This window comes from Helianthus annuus, chromosome 10, assembly GCF_002127325.2.
Source record: "Helianthus annuus cultivar XRQ/B chromosome 10, HanXRQr2.0-SUNRISE, whole genome shotgun sequence".
Taxonomy (NCBI): Eukaryota; Viridiplantae; Streptophyta; class Magnoliopsida; order Asterales; family Asteraceae; genus Helianthus; species Helianthus annuus.
The window spans coordinates 139,487,923-139,502,140 of NC_035442.2; the positions used below are offsets into that span (position 1 = coordinate 139,487,923).

General features: G+C 35.5%; 1 non-coding gene across 1 annotated transcript; it reads right to left on the reverse strand.

Moving 5' to 3' along the window:
* Positions 1-13,395: 13,395 nt before the first annotated feature.
* Positions 13,396-13,502, reverse strand: LOC118483397. The gene has a single exon (XR_004870685.1). It is a non-coding gene; the product is annotated as a small nucleolar RNA R71 (small nucleolar RNA).
* Between the last annotated feature and the right edge of the window lie 716 nt (positions 13,503-14,218).

A 14,218-nucleotide genomic window follows, 5' to 3' on the forward strand; every position in this document is an offset into this window, starting at 1 on the left:
TAGGGACATTTTGGTCATTTTACCCTTTATAAAAGAGGTTTTAAAGCAAATTGAGGTTCTGGTCTTTGATAATCAGTAAAAATACTTATTTTATCACATTATATCAGTAAGATATTATATATATGTGAGGTTTAGCAATTATGGCCAAACTATGCCCCGAAAGGGCATTTTGGTCACTTCACATATACTTTTATGGACATTTCTGGAAGTCTGAGTTCATGACTTATACCTACTATAAAAATATTAAAATTTATTTAAAAATTCAGTAGGTAATAAGTCTTAGGTGTTAAATATGGTTTTAAACCATACTATGCCCCTTAATTAGCGTAAAATCGCTAATTGACGATAATTAAGAATGCTTATGTAAATCTAAGATTTTGATCAGTCTTAAATGCTCAAAATAATTTATTTAATATATGAAATCAGTAGGAAAAGGTTTGGCGTTCAAATCCTTTGTAAATCTCATTTTATGCATGAAAAGGGTATTATCGTCATTTACCGAATAATACAAGACCTCCATGATACGATCAGATTATAATCTGATAAAAATTCCAAAAATCCCTAAAAATAATATCTTAATAGTAGGTAATGAGTTTTTGGGTCAAAATCCAAGTTTAAACATGCCTTATGCAAGATATCGCAATTTAATTAATAAAAAGCTTCTATTTACGATATCGAGCATAACTCCTGTTTGAGACCAAGAACTGATGTGAAATTTTCGGGACATACTTATATATCAGTAACAAAGGTTTTTATCCTCTCACATTTTCAAAATTCTCATTTGTATGTCAAAAGGGAAATTATGGCATTTATAAGCATAATAACGGACATGTGCATATAATTCAAACTACTAAGGACCAAGCAATATAACTTCAGGGGGTTATACTACTATATAATACGGTCCTAATGGAAGCTTAAAACATGGAAGAATCAAGCTTAATCGGGTCAGAACTGAAAGTTAAAGCAAAAGTCAAGCTTTTGCGACTTTCGGTTGCGAACCGAACCTAAACTCAGAATTGTCGGGTTGAACATGCTTAGACATGTTCTAATAATAATTACCAAGTTATTAGAGTGTTAAAATATAATTTATAACCTCTGCATCATTGGTTTTAATTATTATTTATAATTCTGCCAAGTTTGACTTTTTAACTAAATGGTTTGACCCGACAATTAACTAAGTAAACGGAAGAATTAGAAGGTGCCCTTTTAAGGGTTAATCACCTACCTAATTATGGTCACTTAACCACATTCATTTCGAACAGTGGCTGGACCATTTTAGTTTAAACCGAATGTCAAAGTTAATTTACGATAACTTGACTTATCGGTTTTTAAATCATAAAACTGAATTAAAGCGAGGGCTATGACACTTACAAAGGGTCCTAGCTATCTTTTCTACTAAGAATAAGTTCCCTTTCAGATCAAGAAGCTCCAGAATAAGAGAATAGATGATAGAATGAAAAAATGAGCAATTGAAATGGATGAACTTTCATCCTATTTATAGGTTTTGGGTATTGGTAGGATCATGACAAGTGTTTGAGAGGGATTAGGAGATGATAACATGTGTAAAACCATGTTTTAAAACCAACTAAGAGCCCCTAGTTTCGAATTTAGGTGATATGTTTGGGCTGCAAGTAACAAAACAGGAATTTAAGGCTGTTTTCTGATCTGGGGACTTTTACGTGCCCCGTGTAAGATAGAGAGACATCTTACGCGGCCCGCCTAAGCTCAAAAGGTCAGCAAACACATTTTCAAACATGGCAAGTTCAGTCCCTGTACTCTTAATTGCATTTTAACTTTTAATTTAAGCACTTTTAACCCCTCTTATTAGTATGAAGATGATCTTGAGAGTATAACCAATCACCGTTAGGTCCGGTTTCGTTAAATGATCCCCGAAAATACTAATTTCGTCTCATTGACGCTTTTAACCCTTATTCTTAGAAATTTGCATAAATAACGCATAACGATATCGAAACCTCGTGAAATTGTCATCACTTATTGAGAGTATAATCGATCATTACGAAGCCCCAGGTTTGTTAAAAGATCACTTTATGGTGTAGTTTTAATTGTTGACGCTTATGGTCCCTATAACGCGAAAACTTGCGCGTATCATCATTTAATAGCTTCAAAGTCCTATGTAGCACATATTAGGCATTCTCGAGAGTATGATTGCACATAATAATGCTTCGGGTTCGTTAAAAGGTCATTTAGAGGTATAATTAAACATGTTGACGCTTTTAACCCCTCTAACTTACAAACTTACCCGCAACTTCACTTATTGGTGTAAAAGCCTTTAATAGCCAATATTAGGCATTCCCGAGAATATGGTGAAACATAATGAAGCTCTCGGTTTGTTAAAAGGTCATTCAGAGGTAAGAATTAACATGTTGACACTTTTAACCCTTCGTTGCCCAAACTTTCGAATAATTACACAAACGGCTCCTCTCATCCAACAAGCGGCTCATTTGAGAATACGGACACTGTATAAGGTCACTCAGAGGCCTAGTTTAGGCATGTTGACACTTTCAATCCTTCTATAATCGAGGTTTTCGATTTTTGACGAAATTAGTCCCTCTTAGTCAGCGTTTGACTTTATTAGGGTTCATTACACGTGTCAACACATCATTAGACACGATTTTGCGAGGTGTTACACTAACCAAACACGTTCTTTTTTCATTCACTCGCAAATGGTCCATTCCATTATGCCACACATTACTGCATACCAAACACTACCTTTGTGTAACTTTAAACAAAAATCTCGATCGCTCCCTTAATAATTCAGTTAACCCCCTTCAATTGCCCCTATCAAAATAAATACCGAGTCCGCCACTGCTTAAGTTCCACTGAACATGATTTTATCAACTAAAAAAGTCATTGATTAATTTTTTTCTTATATCTAGAATTAAATACTCTTTCAACTTACTTATTTGTCTTCTTGTAACCTTTCAGGTTACAAGGGGCATGAGAACGAGTTTATCAACTAATATCTTAATCACTCTTTCAGCTTAATTCATGTTTGTTACTTAAAATAACCAACATAATAATATCCTATATCGTTTTTTATGTAATACTAGAAGGGTGTCTGCATGATGCGATGGGAAACATAGACATTGCCTTGGTGTGTATTGTTTGGTTATCATCCTCAACTAAAACCGAAGTCATCGGTTAGTATATTTTATTAATATATCGGTTTTTGGTTAATCAGTTCGGCATATTCGGTTAGATTGACGGTTTTTTGTTTGATTCATTTAATTTCAGTTAATAGCCGAAAAGAAACTTGGCTAAAACTTTTGCTTAGAAACATATGAAATTGAGGTATAAATGCATTAAATAGAAGTACAAATACATAAAATAAAGGTATAAAATAAGAAACACGTCAACTAAAGGTATAAAAGCAAGAAATATATGAAAATGTGAATGGTTCAGTTCGGTTAATTTTGGATAAACGAGGGTACAAAAAATCGATAACCGATTTTGGTTAATTCGGGTTTCGGTTAATCAATTTTCAGTTAATTCAGTTTTTGTTGATTTCGGTTCGATTTTGATTAATGGTTCAATTATTATTCACTCTTAGACAATGTTAATCATGTAACATATCAATTAATAATTAAAAATTATAGCAATACTATGCTCAAATTAAAAAGAAAAAAAAATATTAATGTACAAAAAATTATGACGTTTAAAATTGTGGGTTAGTAAGTTTTCTACAATCGGATAAATTGTCAATAACTAATTATATATCGTTTTGTTAAAAATGAGGAAATTGAAGTGTAACTAAGAGACTCTGATTAAAGTGTAATTAGTGTTACAAAGACTAATTGTCTCATTTTAAACTGTACCTTATATATTAAAGTAAAAGAAAAAATAAATTAACTCTTGGGTGTTTTTATCTTATGCATTATAAATTGTATATATTATTAATTAATTTGATCACTTAACCAGTATTTATCTTATGCATTATAAATTGTATGTATTTAAGTACTTTTTAAAGGTTTTTCTTTTAGTATGTATTAACTATTCTGATCAGTTTACCAGTAGTGTGATCACCCTGGTTATTTTTTATTTATTTTTTTTTTGAACGGCCAACAGAATCAATCCCGAGCACTCACGGGTCACTCACTGGATCAAACGGAGTACCCCGAGAGTAGCCCGAGTCCACCATCAATTCCGGGGAAAACCCGGTAACCCACCCGCCCATAGCCACGACGGTGAAATTACCGGTAAACCCGTTTGGCTCAAGGATCAAACACAGGTTTCCCTGGGTCTTATATCATTGCTCACCAATGTCTCATTCTGCACCAAGTGAGAGTTGAACTTGCATCTCTCAAGAGAATTGCAAGCTTTTCACCACTTGATCTAGATATCATTGGCTATCACCCTGTTATTAAAACATTACTAAGAATGAAAGATATTATTAAAATAGTTGTTGAGGGACTATTTACCTAAATGAAAATAGAAATATACCTACTAAAATTTCTTTTCGATGATCTTTTCTGTTCGTTTTTAATTTAATAAAAAAAAATATATTTTATCTGTAAATAATGCATATAATATAATAATATAAACTAGTGGGATACCCCGCGATACGCGGTGGGAATCACACGAGAATTCAGTCGGTATCAGTTCGATTTTTTATGGCAACGACACTCGTTATAACTAATGAAAGATAAAACTCCAAAAATAAAATCTTGATATACCAAAAGAATATTGACACGTATTTTACATCAGTTGAAAACCATAACAAATATCAATACCAGTTCCAGTAATACCAATACTGGTACCGATGTTGCTCGGTCAGAATCAGTTCCTCATGGTAGCGGCACTTGCATAAATTAAGATACCAAAAAGTTACTTTATTTTGTATATAAATTTATACCGGAATATCTAGCAAAAAAAATTACACATAGCCGTGTGTTCAGACTTTTTAAAAAAGTTAACGAACACAAACTATTAGAAATATCAAATTATAAATAGATTAAAGACGCATATCACGAAAACCTGTACCGATATGAAAACATTTAAAGTTTTAAATTATGTAATTTTTAGTTAGTTTAAACTAATATACTAAGCTAATCAGAACTTTAAATATTATAAGTTTGGAAATAAATGTGATGTATGATTTCTTTGTACATTGGTTCAAATGAAAAGTAAATATTAGTGTTCAAAAAAATATATATGTAGTGTTAAAAAAAGTAGATGTATATGTAGCCCCTGTTTATTTGAAATCTAGTGTTCAAAATATAAAAATAAAAAGTTGTCTATAGTTAACATGATGTGTTTGAATATAGATAATAACTAGAAATACGAATGTTGTGATTTTTAAGTATTTGCATGAGTTTTTGTTATAAAAGTGTAACTTTTTTATAACAGAATTATATTATAATTTTATTATAAGTGACACTTTTTTATGCAACGAGCATTACATAAGTGTAAATGCGATATTACACATGTAGTATCTATTTACATAAATGTAAATACAATATTACCCGTATATATTGTGGATTAGTATCATGGCACTTGGCTTTTTGTGTTAACTAGTATTAACTACCCCGCGTTGCGGCGGGGGCGTAAAACTTGACACGGTTTTACGAACGTTTTTAACCTATTAAATCTTTTACTAATATTTTGTTTCGGTTTACTCCTATACTTCCTTTACTTAAAAATTATTTTTTACGTGCATATTTATGTACGGGTAGGTATAAATATGATTTGTTCTACATTTCGATGTAAACTTTATTTATAGATGAGTTGGGTCAAATATAATACGTTTTCCTTTAAAGAAACCATTTTTACGTGCATATTTGTATGTACGTTTTGGTATAAATTCAAGTTTTTCTACATTTCGACGTATATATAAATTTATAATGTTTTCACTTTGCATTTTTTGTCTAAAGTGTACAAAACAACATTAAAGCATGAAGTACAATCACATTAAGCCTACTTATGTTACAAATCAATAGTTATACTTTTTGTCTAAATTGTATAAAACACCATTCAAGCATGCAGTACAATCACATTAAGCCTCTCTATGTTACAAATTAATATAATAGTTATATAATATCTTCTTATTTTCACAAGTTGAATGTATGTGTCGACGTAATTGTGTCAAATTAGTGTGGGTCACTACAATAATATTGAAAAGGCTCATGTAAGCTTATATCTTTTTCAAAAGTAGGTAGATATGGACATAACTTTTTTTATAAAGCTAAATAGTAATATAATAGATTTAAAAGAAATTTAAACAGACAAATTGTGTGATTATATGTTTTAGGAAAAATAATTGTCGAGGAGGGCCCCGTGTGTGACAACACAGCCGCACATCCAGTATGAGAGAAAACAATTCTATATGTTATTAAATTTTATAGTTTCTTAAAAGTATAAACTTCCAAAAAATGTTATAAATTACAATTAAGAAATCCAACAAACACACCCCACCTTCGGAGCGTTTTTTTATGGAAAAAGCCTGAAAAATTGTTATATATAACGAATAATGGAAAGGAACAAAAATCAGCACGTCACCACATCCTGTATTTGGGACATTCCCATTAGGAATAGAATTGGTATTGCTCTTCATAAGGTCAATGATTGAACTCTATTAAAGACGGATTTTGGTGTAACTTAACCCGTTAAGAAAACAACGAAGTGAAAGTAACGATCTAAATTAATTAATTTGAAACTTAGTGTTGACTTATATATATGTTTAGGCTAAAGTTTAATTAATCTAGTGTAAATTAATTTAGTTTTTTAGTAGGTGACAAATATTTGTATTTAGGTTATTGGGGGATATGATTGTCTATTTAGTAGGTGACAAATATTTGTATTCAGGTTATTTGGAGATATGATTGTCTATTTTTATAACAGTTTTAATATTAAAAATTATCTAATTTAAGTTTTAAATTTGGATATTATTGTATTCAGGTTATTTGGAGATATGATTGTCTATTTTTATAACAGTTTTAATATTAAAAATTATCTATTTAAGTTTAAAATATTGAAATTATATATTTATTTTTTATCCTTCTAAAGATATATCTTTCTTTATACAATTATACTTATCTTTTTCCTGTAGTTTTCTTTTATCCTCGTCATATGTCACTGTTATTATAAATTTTTGCTATTTGCTTTTATGATACTTTATTTTTTCTTTGTAAAACTGTCCTCGTCATATAAATTTATGTGGAACTTAAACTTCTTTTGGTATTCTTTAAAAAAGGGGTAAATTATTTTTTTAGTCCCTTATTTTTTTTTTAACTATTTGAGTTCAAAAGCAAAAAGTTTAACGACCTGAGTCCCTATAAGCATTTTATTTAACCGTTTGAGTCCTTTTAAGTCCAAATTTTAACCTTTTGAGTCCAATTTTTTGGACTCAAATCGTTATAAAATGAACAAAATTGGACTCAAAACATTATAAAATAAATGACTAGGGACTCAGAGCGTTAAACCTTTTGATTTTGGACTCAAGTGGTTAAAACCACTAAAACACAGGAACTCAAAAAGTAATTTACTCTTTTTAAAGTCTTGTTCAAATTCTTAATCTTTTTTTTCTACATCTCTAAACTTTTACACATATTTTTCTTTGATGGTACTGTTGGGTTTCCATGGTGATCGGTCAAAATTTTATTTATCAAAAACCCGTCAATAAATAATAGTTAATTAATTAAGCAAGTTAATTAATAAAACGCAGCGGAAATATAAACAAATGATCAACAAAGCAAAACCCGACAGGATCCGGTTACATGCAAATACAAGCACAGTGAAAATATATTTAACTACCGATGAGAAAGATATACCTCGGTTAATGACTAACCGGTCGAGACACCGAGGTTCAACGAACAAGTGCTAGTAAACGAACCAACGAAATGCGACGAGGGAGGTGGCGCCAAGCGGCGACCATCCGCGGCAAACAGCGGCGGCAGCCGCGACAATCAGCGGCGGCAGGGCAGAGGCGGGACGGCGGAGGCGGGGCGGCGACGGCGGCCCGCGGCGGTGGCCGGTTGTGTATGTGGTGTTGTTGAGAGCATTTTTTGTTCATCCAACTCTCTTTTTAAAGTTTCAAGACCCAATACATTAAAAGGATATGGACCCTTTATGGATGCTTGCCAAGTGGCACACATGTATAATACATGTGTTGCAATTGGCCAAAAGGTAGGTGCATGACAAGTGGCGGTAGGTGGACGCATGTACGACATGTGGCGCAGCAAAGGTGCATGTGCGACAAGTGTCGTACGGTGAGTATTCTCGTGTCACCCGGCCCATGTACCCGTCTCTCAGTTAATACCCGCTTATGATCATAAATATAATTATGACCTGTCTCGTATGTTGTTCGTAATTACCAGTTAAACAGGTTAAGTGGATTTTAGTTCGTTGCCCAAGGTGTAACTCTTACGGGTCAAGACCCGGTCAGCAGCGTTAACTTATCGAACCGGACATAATATATAACACGTAGAAGATGATGCTTTTAAGTTTTATCAAACTATCCCGACCACGGTTACGGTGGTGAGCAGAGCTATGTACAACAAGACTATCCCGACCCTGGTTACGGTGGTGGGTGGAGCTATGTACAGCAAGACTATCCCGACCACGGTTACGGTGGTGAGGCTAGCTATGTACAGAAAGACTATCCCGACCAGGGAGAGGGTGGTGAGCAGGATGAGGAATGCTCTTACCCAATTACATTTTCTTTTGATACCAACTAGAAATTTTCGTCACGTGATGAGTTGGTGGATTATTTACAGAAGACGGGAAAGGACAATAGCTACGTCATGTTGATTAAAAGGTCGAATAAAAAAGGAAGTAATTTCAAGATTTGGTTTCAATGTAGTCTTGGTGGGGAGTACAAGAGTGTAGCTACTGTGAGAAAAACAGGTTGCAAGAAAACAAGTTGCCCGTTTGAGTTGATAGGGTTTACGGAAACAAAGGAACCTGTTTGGAAGATGGAGGTGAAGGACAAGAGGCACAACCACACTCCTATTGAAAACATGGAGGGTCACGCGTATGCGAGAAGGCTTTCTTCGGAGGATAAAAGACTGATTGAGCAGGATATTCCAAACCGTAGCATCTGGCGTATGTTAACGAAAAAGAACCCGGATAAAAAGATTATTCCGAAAGATGTACACAATGTTGTTCAGAAGATTAATGCCGAAAAGAGGGTCGGAGAAACTCCAATGCAACAACTCGAAAACCTTCTCGTCGAAAAAGATTTCAACTATTACATGCGCGAAGATGAGATAACGAACGCAGTTGAAAATATCTTCTTTGTCCACCCACTTTCATTTACTATGTGGTGTGCATTCCCGCATATGCTCATGGTTGTCCCCTCTTGGTGCAATGAAAGTTTCTCATTTCGAAATCATGTGTCGTGCTCTTGGTGGGCATGTGATCCGTGGGCCCTATTGTTGGATCTATGACTCCATGGAAGATGTGATTAAGGTAAGCGTGTCGTAAAGTTGCATCTTTTAGAGAGAGATCTTTAAGTACGGATCCTACAACTGCATTTGGAACAAGAACTCTAACAATTCGTTCATTATTTGTTGTTGTCTCAATGCCCACAACATATGACACATGATAAAAGCGCTTCTCAAGACAATCTGGGATTATGTTCCGTTTTGTCATAGATTGTGATGGGAATATTTATAAGGCTTTTTTGAAAAGTATATTTAAGGTAACCATTATGAGGGTTGGTGTAATCTTTAAAAGGCAAGCAGTTAACAAATTTAATAAAATGGCTTGGCCATATCTTGAGGTTGAATGTCTTTAACACTCAAAGAAAACAAAAAAACTCGCATTGAATTCCATACAAGTTTGCGGATCACCATAACTATTGACAATTTTGTATACCCGGTTTGCTTTCTCTAGAATATCTACAATCCAATCAGCGCACATTATGCGTTCCAAATCAAGGGTCCCATCATTACAACCACCAATATCTTTTGGTGGGCAAGGAATGCTACCATATATGCGGGCTTTCCATCCATATATTCCGTCCAACATATGACACATGATAAAAGCGCTTCTCTAGACAATCTGGGATTATGTTCCGTTTTATTACAGTCGTCATGATTAACTACTGTAGAGTGAGCTTCGTGACTTGAAGTTGTACCCATATCTTCAATCTCTTCCAAGATCAAATTTCTTTGTTTCCCATGATTATGAAACCTCGTTTCGTAACGTGGTCTTCTTTCATGTTTCCCAAAATAATTTGAAGGCACACAAATTTCAATATCATTTTGGTGATTTTCTGAGTGTTTGCAAGCTTCTTTTGGTATCATCACAATTTTGTACCATTTAAGACTAAGTGTAATTTGAGTACAACTTTCTCTCTCAAACCTTTCTAAAAGTAGAATAAATGAAACATTAACAACTAACAAAGATCGAAGAAAAAAAGAAGAAAGTATTCCTCGTTGTTACCAAGCATGTCACCTGAAACAATTAACAGGAAATTGTTGTTCAATAGGAATTGCTTCCGGTGATCTCTGTTAAACTTTTTCGGGATATCCTGTTTGCAATATATATATATGGTCAGGATTTAGAGAAAACGGTGGAAAGTGTGAGAACGGAGAGAACGATTATGGATCGTCAGATCAAAACAATCTATGGACTAGATGGCGGGGTGGCGTTTTCGTAAATAACATCACTTGTATTAGTGTGGCACACTTCATTAAAGGTAAAAGGGTCTTTTGACTTCTCTACATAAAATGCCAAACTCATGAATAAAACGCTATTAAAATCCCGCCTTAACACACATACAACATGATGTGTGTGAAATGCAACATATAAAATATATCAATTGAGGCATAAAACTAACCCTTTTTTAGTATTAATGTTGGAAAAAGTGTGCTTTTGTCTTCCTTTTGTATTTTCAGGACTAAATGAGCGTAATTGAACAAAATGAAAAAATATGCAGCCAAATCTAACATAAATACAAGAAAAAGAATAAACGTGGTATGCCCGACCCCTCGACAACATCTTCCCAAGCAAAAACAAAGGAACAGAAGGCTGACCACGGCCCCGTGCCCAGCGGACACGGGGGCGTGGCCAGGCACCTGCAGAAAAGACAAAGTCATAGAAGCTTCTATTCCTAGCATGGGGGCGTGCCCAGCTCAACACGGGCCGTGGTCAACGCTAAGATTCACAAAATCTTTCAAATCTTGATAGTACAGATTCGCTTCTGCACACAAATTGCAATTAATGAAGAAAGAGAAAAAGGATGGACACGGGGCCGTGCCCAATGGACACGGGGCTGTGTCCGGGCTTCCGTGCAGACTATAAATAGGGTGCTTGGTTCACTTCAAAGGCATCCTTTGGCAAACCACCTCTCTCCCACTTCACCCACACTCCACCACCAATACAACCCACATCCACCATCATCATCCATCATCCATCATCCATCATCCATCATAGAGTGTGTGTAGTAGTCTCGGGATCCAAGATTGATAGTAAGAGTTCTTGACAATCAAAGACCATGTTTGCCTAAGTCTCTTACATCACTTGGTGAAGACAAGCATTTAGTGTAATACTTTTGATTTTTAATGTTTTCGCACTTTTTATTTGGTTTTGTATTAATGACTTTAATAACTAGTTTCTTATGTTGAATGTGAAACATCCTTATCATTTGTCCGTGGTGTCTTGACATTATTTTACTGTCTATATAAAATAAAAGATTTTCACCATTCATATCTCTACGGTCTATATAGAGATATGTTGGCTACCTGGTCGGGGGTTAAGGGAATGGTTTGGTAAGGTTCTTGCCTTGTTCAGTGTATAGATCCTGCAAGGACCTGGGACAAGCTTACTAGGACCTCCTTCAATACCCACTGGTATTGGATGGCGGGGGTGCGAATGGCTTGATCACCTCATATGTAAACTACTATTAATACACTAACCCGGCTACTTGAGATTGTATCCCTGCTGACTCAAACCACTTAGCCGAGGGTAACGTCACCTTCAAAAGATGGGGCTACCACATTACACATTAATAACTTAATTAATTATCTTTCAATATTCCGACCCTTTAGGATTGTATCCTTGCTGACTCAAACTACTGGGTTGAGGGTAACGTCACCTTCAAAAGAGGGGCCAACTATTCTAACTAAGATAATCTCTTAAAAAGTGCAAAAGTGCGGAAATCATCAAAGGTTACACGAAAGGCGAGTCGGATCCAAGTGATTCATCTTGTCTATCTATTTTATTTTTATTTTTCAGCATTTTTAGTTTTTAATTTTCATGTTTAAAACCCTTTATAAACTATTGATTTGATTAGACGTTGAAGATAAACCGGTACTAAAAGCTATTGTGTCCTTAGACGACCTCGGTATCTTACCAACGCTATACTATGCTCACGATGGGTGCACTTGCCCATATGTGTGTTTAGTGTTAGTAGAATATCGTGTTTTATAAATTTAAAATTTGACTAAAGTGTTAAAAAAATGGCTTAAAATATCAATAAAAACATATAACACATTACGCACATCAAGTTTTTGGCACCGTTGCCGGGGACACAAGGATTTTAAGAAAGTTAGGAATCAACGGCCTAATCATTTTTCTTTTTTTTTTCTTTTTTTTTTTAGGATTTTTCTAAAATTTTCAGCTTCTGCAGACTGCAGCACGGGGCCATGCCTGGTCGGACACGGGCCATACCCAGCATCATTACTGGCAGTTTTTATTTTCTGAGTTACAGAGAGCTAAGCACGGGGTCGTGTTGGTGCAGCACGGGGCCGTGTTGAACTCCCCAGTAACAGGGATCCGGATAAAATCGCTGTAACTCCGACCACGGGGCCGTGTTCAGCTGAGCACGAGGCCGTGTTCAGCTGAGCACGGGGCCGTGGTAAAACTTCTAACCAAAAATCCTTTTGTTTTTATCGCAGGACTTGGAACCCAGGCACCACACCTGAACTTCCTACGCAGTGCATGAGCTCCAGTTCCAATAAAGACATTAAAAAACCTCTAGACGAACCCGAAAGCTTTCTAAGAAAAAGTCTTAAAGCTAAAAACCAAGAGAAAGTTTCGGGGGACCCACTTCCAATGGCGGATCAACGTACCCTAATGGATTACCTACGGCCCACGGTAGGTAATCTCAGTGCCGCTATCAATGCAACGAATGTCGATGCCAACAACTTCGAACTTCGGCCGCATTTGATTCAAATGCTCCAAAACTCCACAACTTTCCACGGGCTTGCGGACGAAGATCCCAATTTACATATTACCAACTTTTTGGAAATATGTGATACTTTTAGGATCAACGGAGCATCGAATGACGCTATCCGCCTCCGAATGTTCCCATTTTCACTAAAAGACCGTGCTAAGGCTTGGCTTAATACCCTACCAGTTGGTTCGGTAGACACTTGGGATGAACTAGCCCAAAAGTTTTTATATAAGTATTTCTCTCCTTCTAAAACGGCTAAATTAATAACTGAAATTAATACATACTCATAAGAGGACAGGGAATCCTTATATGAAACTTGGGAAAGGTTCAAGGAGCTACTAAGAAAATGCCCTCATCATGGTCTTGCAGTATGGCAACAAGTATCCACTTTCTATAATGGGTTGTTTCCGCACACAAGACAAACACTTGACTCTAGCTCCGGGGGACTTCTAGGTAATCGTGCCCAAATGAAATTTATAATCAAATTGAGGAAATTGCTCAAAACAATTTTCAGTGGCACACTCCTCGAGGCACAGGGTTGAAAAAAGCACTTTTACACAAGCCCAAATCGAGGCCTTCTCTTCGAAAATCAAAAAGTTAGAAATGGCAAAAACGGCCTCAGTTATGGCTTGTGAAGGGTGTGGTGGACCACACGAAAATTGGAGTTGTATGAAAGAAATGGATAATCAAACAGAAACGGTAAACTACATTGATAATAGACCTAGACCGTCAGGTCCTCCAACGGGTACCTACAACCAAGGATGGCGTAACCACCCAAACCTTGGTTGGAGAGAACCCGGCAATAGTAGTAACCAACAAAATCAAAACCAACGAACAAACTTTCAACAACGAAGAAATGAGTCACAAAAAATCTCTCAACAACAACAAGGGGGACGAGAGAGGCTTGAAGATAATATCTCACGCCTCATCTCCAACACCAAAAAGAAAAACTCGGATTGATTTCAACAAATGGAACCGAACTTTAGAAATCAACAAGCTAGTATTCAAAACATTGAAAAACAACTAAATCAACTAGATCCAAATTTCTCTAAAAGACCACAAGGCGCGTTACCCAGCAAT